The sequence below is a fragment of the Gouania willdenowi genome, unplaced genomic scaffold, assembly GCF_900634775.1.
Source record: "Gouania willdenowi unplaced genomic scaffold, fGouWil2.1 scaffold_85_arrow_ctg1, whole genome shotgun sequence".
Lineage (NCBI taxonomy): Eukaryota > Metazoa > Chordata > Actinopteri > Blenniiformes > Gobiesocidae > Gouania > Gouania willdenowi.
Genome location: NW_021145250.1, coordinates 700,879 through 714,120, shown reverse-complemented (window position 1 = coordinate 714,120; position 13,242 = coordinate 700,879). Strand labels below are relative to the sequence as shown.

The window sequence follows — 13,242 nt, the reverse complement described above, 5'->3', positions numbered from 1 at the left end:
GGTACGCGCACAGACTTGTGATTGGACGGCGAAGATCACTGAACATTCACCTAACGGCGCATGCGTCACGTGGTGAGTTGACTTCTGGGATGAATGAGTGAGACCAAAATAACTTATTTTGTGGCATTAATGATAAATAATTAAAAGTTGCAGGAAACACGAATCGATGTGCGCGTCACTTCAACCAAACCCAACTCTGGGCAGCCCCGTGCACCCTGCGCGTAATTACGCACGCCTTCCTCCCCCCCCCCCCCCCCCCCCCCCCCCCCCTCTCTCTCTCTCTCCAGGCTGTGCCACTTTCTCTCTCCAGTTCTTCACACACGCGCACTCTCGCAGACGCGCACGCGCCTGTTGCACGGGACAAAGTAAAGAGAGGGAGAGGTAGAGAGAGAGAGTCCAGTCTGTGCTGTGGTGCTGACTCTGAGTAAGTCCATGGAGCTCTGATCCAGGACAAATTCACCCCAAAAAACTTCTCCTTCACTGTCCGGGTTTGGAGCCTCAACGTCGGCACTAGGCGCCGCTGAAGGTCCGGTTCGGTCTGTGAGAGGAGCACCTTCCCCCCCTCCCCTCCCAGGGGCCCATCCACACATCCACCGGGACCCTCCGGACCCTCACTATGGATATTCCAGATCATCGTTTACGTAGGAAGCGGAGACGCAGCAGCAGCAGCTTCTCGTCCCTCGCGCTGCTCACCGCGCTGCTGTGCGCGTGCCAAACCAGTGTGGCTCGAGCTGGTAAGTAGACTCAATAACACAGAAACTCCCTCACTTTAGTTCTGCTCACATCGCCTCTGTTTAGTTCCATCTAAAGTTTCAAACGCGTGCGTAAAAGGAGCACCGCTGGTTCCATTATCGGACAAAGGTGCACCTGAGATTCCTGCTCATGCTCACGTCTCACGCCCTGCGCGTGCTCAAATGTAGCCTTTAATATGACAAACGTGTAAATATGACACACCTGGTTCTGTTTTTCACAATAAAAGTCAAGTTAGCGTCTCTTCTTAAAGGAGCCGCGGAAAGTTTCAGAACAAACACAAGCTGATGTTTATTTATTCACTAAACCTGATCATTTATTATAATGTGTGTGTGTGTGTGTGTGTGTGTGTGTGTGTGTGTGTGTGTGTGTGTGTGTGTGTGTGTGTGTGTGTGTGTGTGTGTGTGTGTGTGTGTGTGTGTGTGTGTGATATGAGGGGACTATGCGGAGGGGGCCACAGGGTAGGATGGTGATGGTGCACTTCCATCAAAGTGAGGTTTGCTGTCCGTGCACCAGCCCAGCCTGTGCACCATCTTGGCCCTTCCTCTGCTGTCCAATCACAGCGCCTGTTTATTCTTTAAAAACCGCTAAAAGTAATGTGTGTTTTTGTTGTTGTTGTTGAGTTTTTCATATTTTAAACACACTCTGAACTTTTCTAAAGACACAATATCTACTTTATTATATTGTTACAGCTTTTAAATGATATATTTTAGAGTCTGTGGAGTGTAGTTCATGAATCAGCCGCTAGGAGTGACGTCCTCTACACACAGCCTCCATTGATTCACTGAATCACCTTTAAATCCTAAGCTGCTCTGCTTTAACATCCACAGACTGACGCTAGAAATACATCAGATGTGCGTGTGTGCGTGCGTGTGTGTGCTTTGGCCCGGTGACGTTTTTCATGAATAGGTTTTTATTCCTGATGGAGCTGAAAGCGGTCACTGTGTCCGTGCGTCAGCTGGACACGTCCACAGTAGAGATGTGCGCGTCAGTGCCTAAAGATAACGTGCACGCGCCTCATCTGAGCCTTTTTAACGTGCACGAACCTGACCTATGTACATGCACGTGCTCAGAGATGCCGGACGTCTCGCGCGCTCTTGCGCCGAACTTTCCACTTTTTACGCACGGGCCAGATGTGAGCGCGGCTCGTGGCCGTCAGTCCTCCCGTAGGTCCGCATTTTGGAAACAGGTTTGACTTCCTCACTGTGCGCTGACCCTGCTCTGAATGGAGCCTCTGTGCGTGTGTGTGTGTGTGTGTGCGTGTTCCTCTGTCTCAGTTTTCCCATGATTCACAGCTTCATGTTATCGTGTGTTACAGTGTGTGTGTATGTGTGTGTGTTTGGGTGTGTGGGGGGGTGTGTGTGGTGTGTGTGTGTGTGTGTGGTGTGTGTGTGTGTGTGTGTGTGTATTAGTGGACATTAGTAATGTTATTGGTTGTTTTTCCTCTAAAACTCAGTTAAACACTCAGTCTGGCGACACATGTTCACACTGCTTCACGAACACTTAATAACTTTATAACTATATTATATAAACTATAAATAAATGGAACTAAAGCAGGTAAAACGTGTTTGTTTATAATAAAGCTGTTTGTTGTTGTTAAACAGAATAAATAATGATTTTTTGAATTACATCTACACACCTACCTATCATATACCTACCTAACTATCTACTTATATACCTACCTATCCTACCTACCTATCATATACCTACCTACTACCCTACTTATATCCTACCTATCCTACCTACCTATCATATACCTATCTGCTTGTGACCTTCCCAGCCTGTGATTGGCTGATCTGGTCTGATCTGTGAAGATAAGCAGGTCTGGTCGTGGTCAGTAGATGATGGAGACCACTGAGGGGGACAGTCAGTGCTGTGGTATCTGTCATTGTGTCCTTGGGCAAGGCATTTCACCCACATTGTCTAGTATGAATGTAGTGTGTGAGTGAGTGTTGGTGGTGGTGGGAGGGGCCTATGGTTCACTATGACAGCCTCACGTCCATCAGTCTGCCTCAGGGCAGCTGTGGCTACATCAGTAGCTTACCACCACTAAGTGTGGAGTGAAAGAATAATCCCTTATTTCTGTAAAGTGACTTTGAGTGTCTATGATAAAGCTCTATATGAAATGCATTATTATTATTATTACTTTTTTACCTACCTACTTATCATACACAACTACCTACCTGCCTATCATATGCCTATCATAACTACATACCTTCTTATTTACCTACCTATTATACACACATACATATCATATACCTACCTACCTATCATCACCACCTACCTACTTATTTACCTACCTATCCCACCTACTTATCCTAACAACGTACAGACTTATTTAATGACCTACCTATCCTACATCCTTAATCATACATATCGAATTATCCTACCTTCCTACTTATGTACCTACCTATCCCACCTACAGTACTTATTCTTTCTACCTACCTGCTTTCTTATTTATGAACCTACCTATCATGTACTTATTCTACCTGCCTAACTGTCATACATACCTACCTACTTATTTACCTACCTATCCTACTTATCATACATACCTACTTATCCTACCTAACTACTTACTTATCTTACTTACCTACTAATTTAACTACCTATCCTACTTCTAGATAGGTAGGTAACACTTCTAGATAGCGCGCACAGCCCTTAAACCATGACTCTGCAAGAAATATTCTAGAGGGCTGTGTTGTGTAAACCATGACTCAGCAAAAATATCTGAGAAGGATGTGCTGCTTAAACCATGACTCGGCAAAAATATTCTAGAAGGCAAAACCACAAAGAAATATCTGTGTCTGGTTTCTTGTGACGGTTTTTGCTTTATTTTGTTTTATATGTTTTTTTCTTAAATTTACTTTATATGATGTAGAGTTTTGTAGTTTTATTTATTTATGTTTTACCATTTTTGTTTCAAATTACGTAAAATATGCTGATTCAATAGTTGTATTAATTAATTTATTTTTGTTTCAATTTATTCCTAATTTCATGTGTCGTTTAATTTTCCTGTGAGAATTTTTCTTTATTGAAAATAATGTTAATTGAATTAATATCTGAATGAATGAGTGTAAAAGGCAGTGGTTTAACATGTGGTTCCTGTTGATGGTTTTTATTCTGAGCTTTAACACATTCTCCTGAACACCGCAGACAAAGCTCAGGGTATAATTTAGCCCACTGCTCTCTATGGTTACACTTTATTTATGTGTGTGGTGTGTGTGTGTGTGTGTGTGTGTGTGTGTGTGTGTGTGTGTGTGTGTGTGTGTGTGTGTGTGTGTGTGTGTGTGTGTGTGTGTGTGTGTGTGTGTGTGTGTGTGTGTGTGTGTGGTCAGATGGAGAGTTTAAATATAATCTAAAGGCTGAAATCATCAAATTAAAGAGTGAGATTTAAAAGCTGCGTAGGAGGAGAAAAGGGGGTGGAGTCAGATTTATTTTTATTTCAGACGATGATGAAGACGTTAATTTATTTTTTTTATCTGAAATCATTTGTGAAGCAAAGAGTAAATTGGAGGTTTTTTACTTTAGATCAACAACAGCTGCATCACTAAACCATCAGTGCAGTTAAAGCAGCTAAAGCAGCTAATGCAGCTAATGCTACATCAACACGTGTATATTTATGTGCTTATGGTTTTTTTTTTTCCTGTATTTTTGTTATTTTGTGTATTTTTGTTGTTGTTTTGTGTGTGTATTTTTAATCTTATTCTGTTGATTTTAGATTTGTGTTTTAGGAGTAATTTTTGTTTATTTTTCTCTCATTTTGTGTGTTTTGAACTGGATTTGTGTTGTTTTTTTATGTTTTTAGGAGCCATTTTTGTGTATATTTGTTGTTGTTTTTTGTATATAATTTTCTGTATACAGTATTTGTAGTCCTGTGTGTTTTCAAAGTACATTTTGTGTAATTTTTTTGTCACTATCTGTATCTTTGGTGCTATTTTGTGCGTTAACTTTTGGAGGGGCCACTCTATGTGGCCCATTTCTGTTGTAGAGTTTCACGTCTAGTTTCAAACACAACATCCAGCTGACAAATATCAGACAAATGTTTAGCGCTTTAGACAACACTCAATTTATAATAAATATAATATTTTCACCTTTGACCATTTATTCTTTTATTTCTAGAAAACAAGAACCCAATAAAAAAATAGCTGCGGAAAAAATTATATGCATTAAACAATAAATAGAAATAAATCTATGATAAATTACATTAAAATAGTCCAAACAAAATGTTAAAAAAAAAAAGTAAAGAAGTAACAAAGAGTAAATTATACAATTATACCTTTTTAAAAGGTAAAACAAGTATTAACAAATTAAGTAAAAAAAAAAAACAAATAATGGGAAAAAATATTTTTCTAAACAGAGACCTCTAGTGGTGCATTCTGGGTGACTTTTTTTAATTTATTTTTTAATATCTTTTTATAGGCAGTCAAAATATGGCGGCCTTGTTTTTAGCAAGCACTTATTTTTTATTAGTTATTTTTCACTCGTAACTATGGCAACAGAAACAGAGAATGGATTGTTTCACCCCGTTTCACATGGGAATAGAACCCACAACCTCTGCTCTGAGGCTTCTCTTGTTATTTTGTGTTTTTTTAATAATTTTTTCTGTATTTTTCCATTGTTCTTTTTTAAACAGGTTCTTTTTGTGGGTTATTTTGTGTGTTTTTGTTGTTACCTTATATATTTGTTGTAATTTTGTGCATTTTTCTGTCGTTTTTTATGTTTTGGAAGTTTTTGTTTTTTTTGTTTTGTTTTTTTTTTTTGTCTATTTTGGTTTGTTTTTGTGTTTCTGAAATGATTTTATGTAGTTTTGTTGCTGCTTTGTGTATTTGTTGTCGTTTTGTCGTCACGTCATTATTTTGTATTTTCATGTTGTAATGTGTAATTGTGGGGATTTTATTTATTGATTTTTTTGTATATTTTGTTTGTATTTAGTGTTTGTTTTTGTCTGGTTTCTGTGTATATTTGTAGTCGTCTTGTGTGTTTTTGAAGTAATTTGGAGTGTTTTTGCTGTTGTTTTGTATATTTTTCCATCCTTTTGTATGATTTTAGTCTAAAAGAGACGAGGACGCAGAGTTTGTGTCCAGGTGGAAGTCCCCCCCCAGCCCCCCCCCCAGCCCCCCACCATCCTGCTGATGATGGTCCTAAAGCAGGAAGGGTTTGAAGGTTTGGCCCCACGTGTGTGTGAGCTGGAAACACAGCTCTACATTGTACTGGGAGCACTGGTGCAACCTGATCCAACATCACACACACACACACACACACACACACACACACACACACACACACACACACACACACACACATTCCTGTGTGTGCAGACCTGCAAACGCCCCGAAACACATCAAACATTAATTTCTCACGTTTGTAGTCGAACCGTTAGTAAATTTAACTCGTGAAGGAAACATAGACGCTGAAATCATGGTGAGAACAATCCTGTGCTTTTATTTTGAAGGAGACTTATTAACCTAGTGCCATTTGTTCTTCTGTCCAATCATTGGAGCATTAACTATTGATGACAACATGACCTTTGACCTCATCAACTAAATGTTGATTGTTTTTGTGTTTCTGGTCTGATTTTATGTGATTTTGTTGCTGTTTTGTGCGTTAGTTGTTGTTTTATGTTTTTTTCCAAGTCATTGTTTTGTATTTTTATGTCATTACGTGTAATTCTTGGCAAAAACATTTTTTTTCTTTTCAGTTTTTGTATATTTTTGTTGTAATTTTGTGCAATTTTATGTTGTTTTGTGTATTCTTGGAATGTTTGTGTTATTTTGTTTTTATTTGTTGTTATTTTGTGTGTTTTTCTTGGATTATTAAGAATTATTCCTCAATAGTGATGCTGCTAACTCCGCCTCCTGTCACAGGAGCGCGCAGGTAGCCAGGCTGAAATCACCTGGGTTAGTGAACGTGTTTATATCCTGCTTTGTAGTACAGAGAATGTTTGGTTAGTTGAAGCTAATGGAGATGTCAGGATATACTGATCCAGGATATACTGATCCAGGATATACTGATCCAGCTTCAAAGTAAAAGCCTCTTGGGTATTTTCGTTGTTATTTTGTGCATTTTGTGGGGTTTTGTGCAATTTTCTGTCATTTTGTGTGTTATTGTTGTTATATTGTGTGTTTTTTGTTGTTAACTTGAGTATTTGTGTTGACATTTTGTGCATTTTTCTGTTGTTTTTTGTCTTTTTGGAATCTTTGTGTGTTTTCGTTATTATTTAGTCTGTATTTCTTGTTTTTTTGTTTGCTTGTGTTATTATTTTGTGTTTTTTTGTTATTTTTCTGTGTTTTTATAGTTTTTTTGTGTTAGGTTTGATTAGATTTATATTTTTTTGTGAGACTCGTTCTGGGGGTTGCACAAAATTTGACCAAGGGCCGCATATGGCCCCCGGGCCACCAGTTGTAAACCTGTGATTAATCTCTGTTTGAGTTCACACTGAGCTGCTCAATAACTGACAGGAAAACACCTGTCATGATATTAGTGGTGATGTTTCTTTAGCACAGCTGTCATGTGACAAACAGCTGTATGATAGACATGTTTATCTCTTTCTGCTCCATGTCTGCGTAACAGCAGTTTTACAGATTGTGTTTTTATTTTATGTTTATGTTTATTATTCAGTTCTACGTCATGTTTGGTTCACTGCCTTTGTTTATGAAGCATTACAGATTGTAAACAAAGCTGTGTCTGAAAATTAACCCTGACTTCAGTTAGCTAGCTAGCTAGTTAGCGAGTTAGCATGTCTATGCTCATTTGCTCTATCGACAGTAATAAATTAAAAATCTCCTCTGATAGACGTAGTTTGTTTCTCTGTCACTGCTTGGTTTGGTGCTAATGTTTGATCCTGTGAAAGTGACTCAGCAAAAGATTAGCACGGACAATAGCATTAGCATTAGAGCAGATATCCCAGTTTCTTCTGACATGTACTGACAGTGTGTCTGTAGCTGACATGTACTGACAGTCTGTCTGTAGCCGATATTAACTGACAGTGTGTCTGTAGCTGACATGTACTGACAGTGTGTCTGTAGCTGATATAAATTGACAGTGTGTCAGTAGCTGATATGTACTGACAGTGTGTCTGTAGCTGATATTTACTGACAGTGTGTCTGTAGCTGATATGTACTGACAGTGTGTCTGTAGCTGATATGTACTGACAGTGTGTCTGTAGCTGATATGTACTGACAGTGTGTCTGTAGCTGATATATATAGACAGTGTGTCTGTAGCTGATATTTACTGACAGTGTGTCTGTAGCTGATATTTACTGACAGTGTGTCTGTAGCTGATATGTACTGACAGTGTGTCTGTAGCTGATATAAATTGACAGTGTGTCAGTAGCTGATATGTACTGACAGTGTGTCTGTAGCTGATATTTACTGACAGTGTGTCTGTAGCTGATATGTACTGACAGTGTGTCTGTAGCTGATATAAATTGACAGTGTGTCTGTAGCTGATATGTACTGACAGTGTGTCTGTAGCTGATATGTACTGACAGTGTGTCTGTAGCTGATATATATAGACAGTGTGTCTGTAGCTGATATGTACTGACAGTGTGTCTGTAGCTGATATATATAGACAGTGTGTCTGTAGCTGATATTTACTGACAGTGTGTCTGTAGCTGACATGTATTGACAGTGTGTCTGTAGCTGATATAAATTGAGAGTCTGTCTGTAGCTGATATATATAGACAGTGTGTCTGTAGCTGTGTAACTGACACGTCTCTCTCTGTGTTCCAGACCCAGTGGACGTTCTAAAGGCTCTACAGGTTCATTCTCTTCCTGAAGGTGTAAAGAAGGTTCCAGGATTTTGCTCCTCCAGACGTTCTGGTGTTCCTGATCATGCTTTTAGGATCTCTAAGAAAGCTCAGATCTCTGCTCCCACCAAACAGATCATCTCAGGTAGGACGACAAGTTCATCAGAAGAACCACAAGAGTTTACACTAATTTAGGAGATGAGAACAGATACTGTACGATAAGATGAGACTAGATACAAATATGATAAGATGAGATGAAATTAAATGAGATATGATGTGAGATAAAATTAGATGAACAAGATGAGAATTGATGAGATGAAATGAGATAAGTTTCATTAGTTAAGATGTGATGAGACTCGAGATCAAATAAGATGAGATGAGATTAGACTCAATGAGATCAGATCAAATAAGATGAGATGAGATTAGACTCAATGAGATCAGATCAAATAAGATGAGATGAGACTCAATGAATTACAAAAAGATAAGTTCAAATTAGATCAAATGAGATAAAAAAAGATTAAATGAGACAAGATAAGATTAAATCAGAGAAAATGAGCTGAGACGAGATGAGATACATTAGTGAAGATGTGATGAGACTCCAGATAAGATAAGATGGTCCCCCACATGTTTCCACAGGTGCATTCCCAGAGAACTTCTCCATCATGGCGCTAGTCAAGGCCCAGGCTGGTCTCCAGGCCTTCCTTCTGTCCATCTACAGTGAGCAGGGTGTGCAGCAGCTGGGCGTAGAGCTGGGGCGTTCCCCCGTCTTTCTCTACGAGGACCAGAACGGAAAACCAGCACCAGAGGACTTCCCACTATTCAGAGGCATCAACCTGGCTGATGGCAAGTCAGTAACCAGTTTGTCTTTGATGGGCGGGGCATGAAGGTGACCACGTTATAAACCACTCACTAATCAGTCCAGGAGCAGTATTTCTCATTGAATCATTCTAGACAACATCATAAGCACATTACCGAGCTACTTAATTACTCATCCACTTAGTTACTCACTTAGTTACTCACTTAGTTACTCACTTAGTTACTCACTTACTCACTTAGTTACTCACTTAGTTACTCACTTAGTTACTCACTTACTCACTTAGTTACTCACTTAGTTACTCACTTACTCACTTAGTTACTCACTTAGTTACTCACTTAGTTACTCACTTAGTTACTCACTTAGTTACTCACTTACTCACTTAGTTACTCACTTAGTTACTCTAATGGAGAGTAATTTAGTTACTCACTTAGTTACTCACTTAGTTACTCACTTAGTTACTCACTTAGTTACTCACTTAGTTACTCACTTAATAATGGAGAGTAATTTAGTTACTCACTTAGTTACTCACTTAGTTACTCACTTACTCACTTAGTTACTCACTTAGTTACTCACTTAGTTACTCACTTAGTTACTCACTTAGTTACTCACTTAATAATGGAGAGTAATTTAGTTACTCACTTAGTTACTCACTTAGTTACTCACTTACTCACTTAGTTACTCACTTAGTTACTCACTTAGTTACTCACTTAATAATGGAGAGTAATTTAGTTAACCACTTAGTTAATTATTTATTCACTTTTGTTACTTATTTAGTTACTTTATTAATTACTCACTTGTACCATTGTTTATTACTTATTGAGTTATTCAGTTACCCACTTATCTACTTACCTAGTTACTTACATGTATACTGTAAGCCAATCAGCTGACAGGTAAAGGAGTCATGAACTAGTCCTGGAACACTATTTCTCAGTGAACTAACATGTGATTCCTGTCTCCACCTCCAGGTGGCATCGCATCGCCTTCTCTGTGTCTAAGAAGAACGTGACGCTGCTGCTCGACTGTAAGAAGAAGATGACGCGACCGTTAGCGCGAGGGAACAACGCAGACATCGACACCAACGGTATCGCTGTGTTCGGAGCTCGTCTGTTGGACGAGGAGGTTTTCCAGGTGAGGGAGTTTACAGGTTCTCTCAAGGGTTAGCATTAGCATTAGCAAATGGCACACCAACAAAAACAATAATAACAAAATTGTAAAAATAAAATAAAATGGATGAATAATAATAATTACAAAAACAACAATGATGTTAAAATTTAAGGAATATAAAAATTTGCCAAATTAACTACATAATATAATACTTAAAACCAAAGAATAATGTAAAAGAATTCACATGAATAAAATAAAAGCCAAACTAATTTTATGTGATGTTCTGGCTACTATATATATATATATATATACTGTATATATTCCATTTTTTTCCCATCCACACTTCTGAACTTCTTGTTGATAATGTCATAGGTTCTCTGAGTCAACAGCTCAATGTTGACAGGTAGTCATGGTAATCCTGAGTTTACCATGTTACTGTAACTGGAGGGTGTTAGCTGAGCTTGAGCTGTTGGCAGAGGTCTGTGCTCTCTGAGATATTTTCTAGTTAATAATGTCATTAATACTAATCCTAATAATACTAATAATAATAATGTTATTAATACTACTAATAATAATGTTATTAATACTACTAATAATAATGTTATTAATACTAATAATAATGTGTTGCAGGGGGACATCCAGCAGCTGCTGATAGCCTCCAACCCTCAGGCTGCGTACGACTTCTGTGAACATTACAGCCCTGACTGTGACTCCCCTCTACCTCACACTCAGAACCAGGACCCCAACACATACGTGAGTGCACACACACACACACACACACACACACACACACACACACACTGGTTAAATTGATAGAATCAATGATGAGATGAACAGATCCATCACTTCCTGTCCAAACAGGAAATAACACAGTTCACCAGATATTCAGGCTTTCAATCACTTTCTTCACTTTCACTGTGAACACTCCTTCACATATTGTGTACCTGTTGTTTACTGATTACCAATGTAAACAAACATTATTCTCCCATGATGCTTTGCTGTCATTCATTAAAAACAAAGGGCTTGTTTTTGTTCACAGCTCAGTTCACAAAGTGGTTTGTTCCTGTTTAGTTGTGTTAGGTGTGTGTGAGTGTGTTTTTGTTCACACAAGGCCATGAGGAGGCGCTGTAGCCACACACACACACACACACACACACACACACACACACACACACACACACACACACTCTCTGACTGTTTACTCCTCCTGCTCCTCCACTGCATGGCTGCGTTTTAAACAATGCTCTGCAGAGTTTGCATGTTCTCCATGAGCTTGCATTGGTTATTTCTCCAGTTATAAAGTTACGTTACCATAGCAACAAATTCTGTATCTGTCATAGAAGTAGTGACTACAAACACACAGTAACAACAGAAATACACAAAATTATACAAAAAACACACAAAAATGCAATAACCAATACAACATAAAGACAAAAGACATCAATAAACGGTTAGAAAGACAGGAAAATGTATAAAATATACAACATGACATCCACAAAAACAGTCACTGTAACATTAGCATTGTTAAACATTCCAACCCAACACAAAAAAATACAAAATGACACCAGAAACACACAAAAGTACAGAAAAATACCCAAAATGGAACCAAAAACACAGAAAAAATACAGAAAATTACTGAAAAAACATACACAAATACAGAAAAAACACAAAATCACAATAAAATGATGCCACAACACACAAAAAAGACAGAAAAAATACACGAAATTACAGGTGGGAAAAAAACACACAACATTTTAGAAGAAAAGCACAAAATAACAACAGAAACACACAAAAGTATTGAAAAATATGCAAAAGGACAACACACAGAAATAAACCACACAAAATAACTCCAAACACACACACAACTCAACCCTCTGTTTGTTTCCTGTGTTAATGCTCTGATTGGTCGTTATTCTACATGCTAACATGAATATTCACCACCAGGGGGCGTGATTTATTTTATTATTAGTTTCTGTGGTGTTTCTAATGGCTGTTTCCCTTTGTGTGGTTTGCATGTGCTCTGCAGGATTCCAGTGCATGTGGCGATTAAAAATCCAACATCAATACTAAAGTTTAGAGTCAGGGAATGCGTAAAAACACAGTCATTAAAAATTAATAAAACTGTTTTGGATTGTTTAATAAGAACATAATAAACATAATAAAATGTAAATAATAATAATAAAATAAACTCAATAAATAAACACTTTTAATAAGTGTAATTAAAGAGTAGGAAAATGTTTGGGTTTTTTGCAAAAGTTTCTTAATCAACTTTATTCTGACAATCTTATCAGATAAAATCCTAAAAAAAAGTAAGTGCCAAATAAAATGGAAAAAAATTACATTTATTAGATAATTTACCTCTTTAGAAATGTTTTTTAAATTGTTCAGTAGATGATAGGCAATTCATTTTAACTGAAAGCGTGAAAATATTAAATAAAACTGAGTTTATTCTGAAAAATGCTGAGAAAAGTAAGTTCCAAAAAAAAAACATAGTGAATTCCCTTCAAATTAAAAACTTTTTTTTGTCCTGGTAAAAATGGTCAGTGGCAAAGTTTCGGGTCCCCAAACCACAAGTTGAGACGCTTTGTTTTACTGCATTTGTGAGGACTTTCCTGCTTTGCTTCATCATTCTCGCTTCTTCTCAACATGAATCATCAGAGTGTGCGTGTGCGTGCGTGTTCTTTTAATTATGCTGATGGCATTACTGGAGAAACCAGCCACACCCAAACCTTTAAATCTGCTGAGTCATCCTAAAGTGCATCCTCTGCTGTATCCAGTAATGCCTGAAATGTCGAGTCAGGAAATAATCCGTGTGTCACAACA

The 13,242-nt window shown here is 38.0% G+C and overlaps 1 pseudogene; it reads left to right on the top strand.

Annotated features, from left to right (window-relative positions):
* Positions 1-303: 303 nt before the first annotated feature.
* Positions 304-13,242, top strand: part of LOC114460913 (collagen alpha-1(XI) chain-like) — a 41,409-nt pseudogene continuing 28,470 nt past the window's right edge.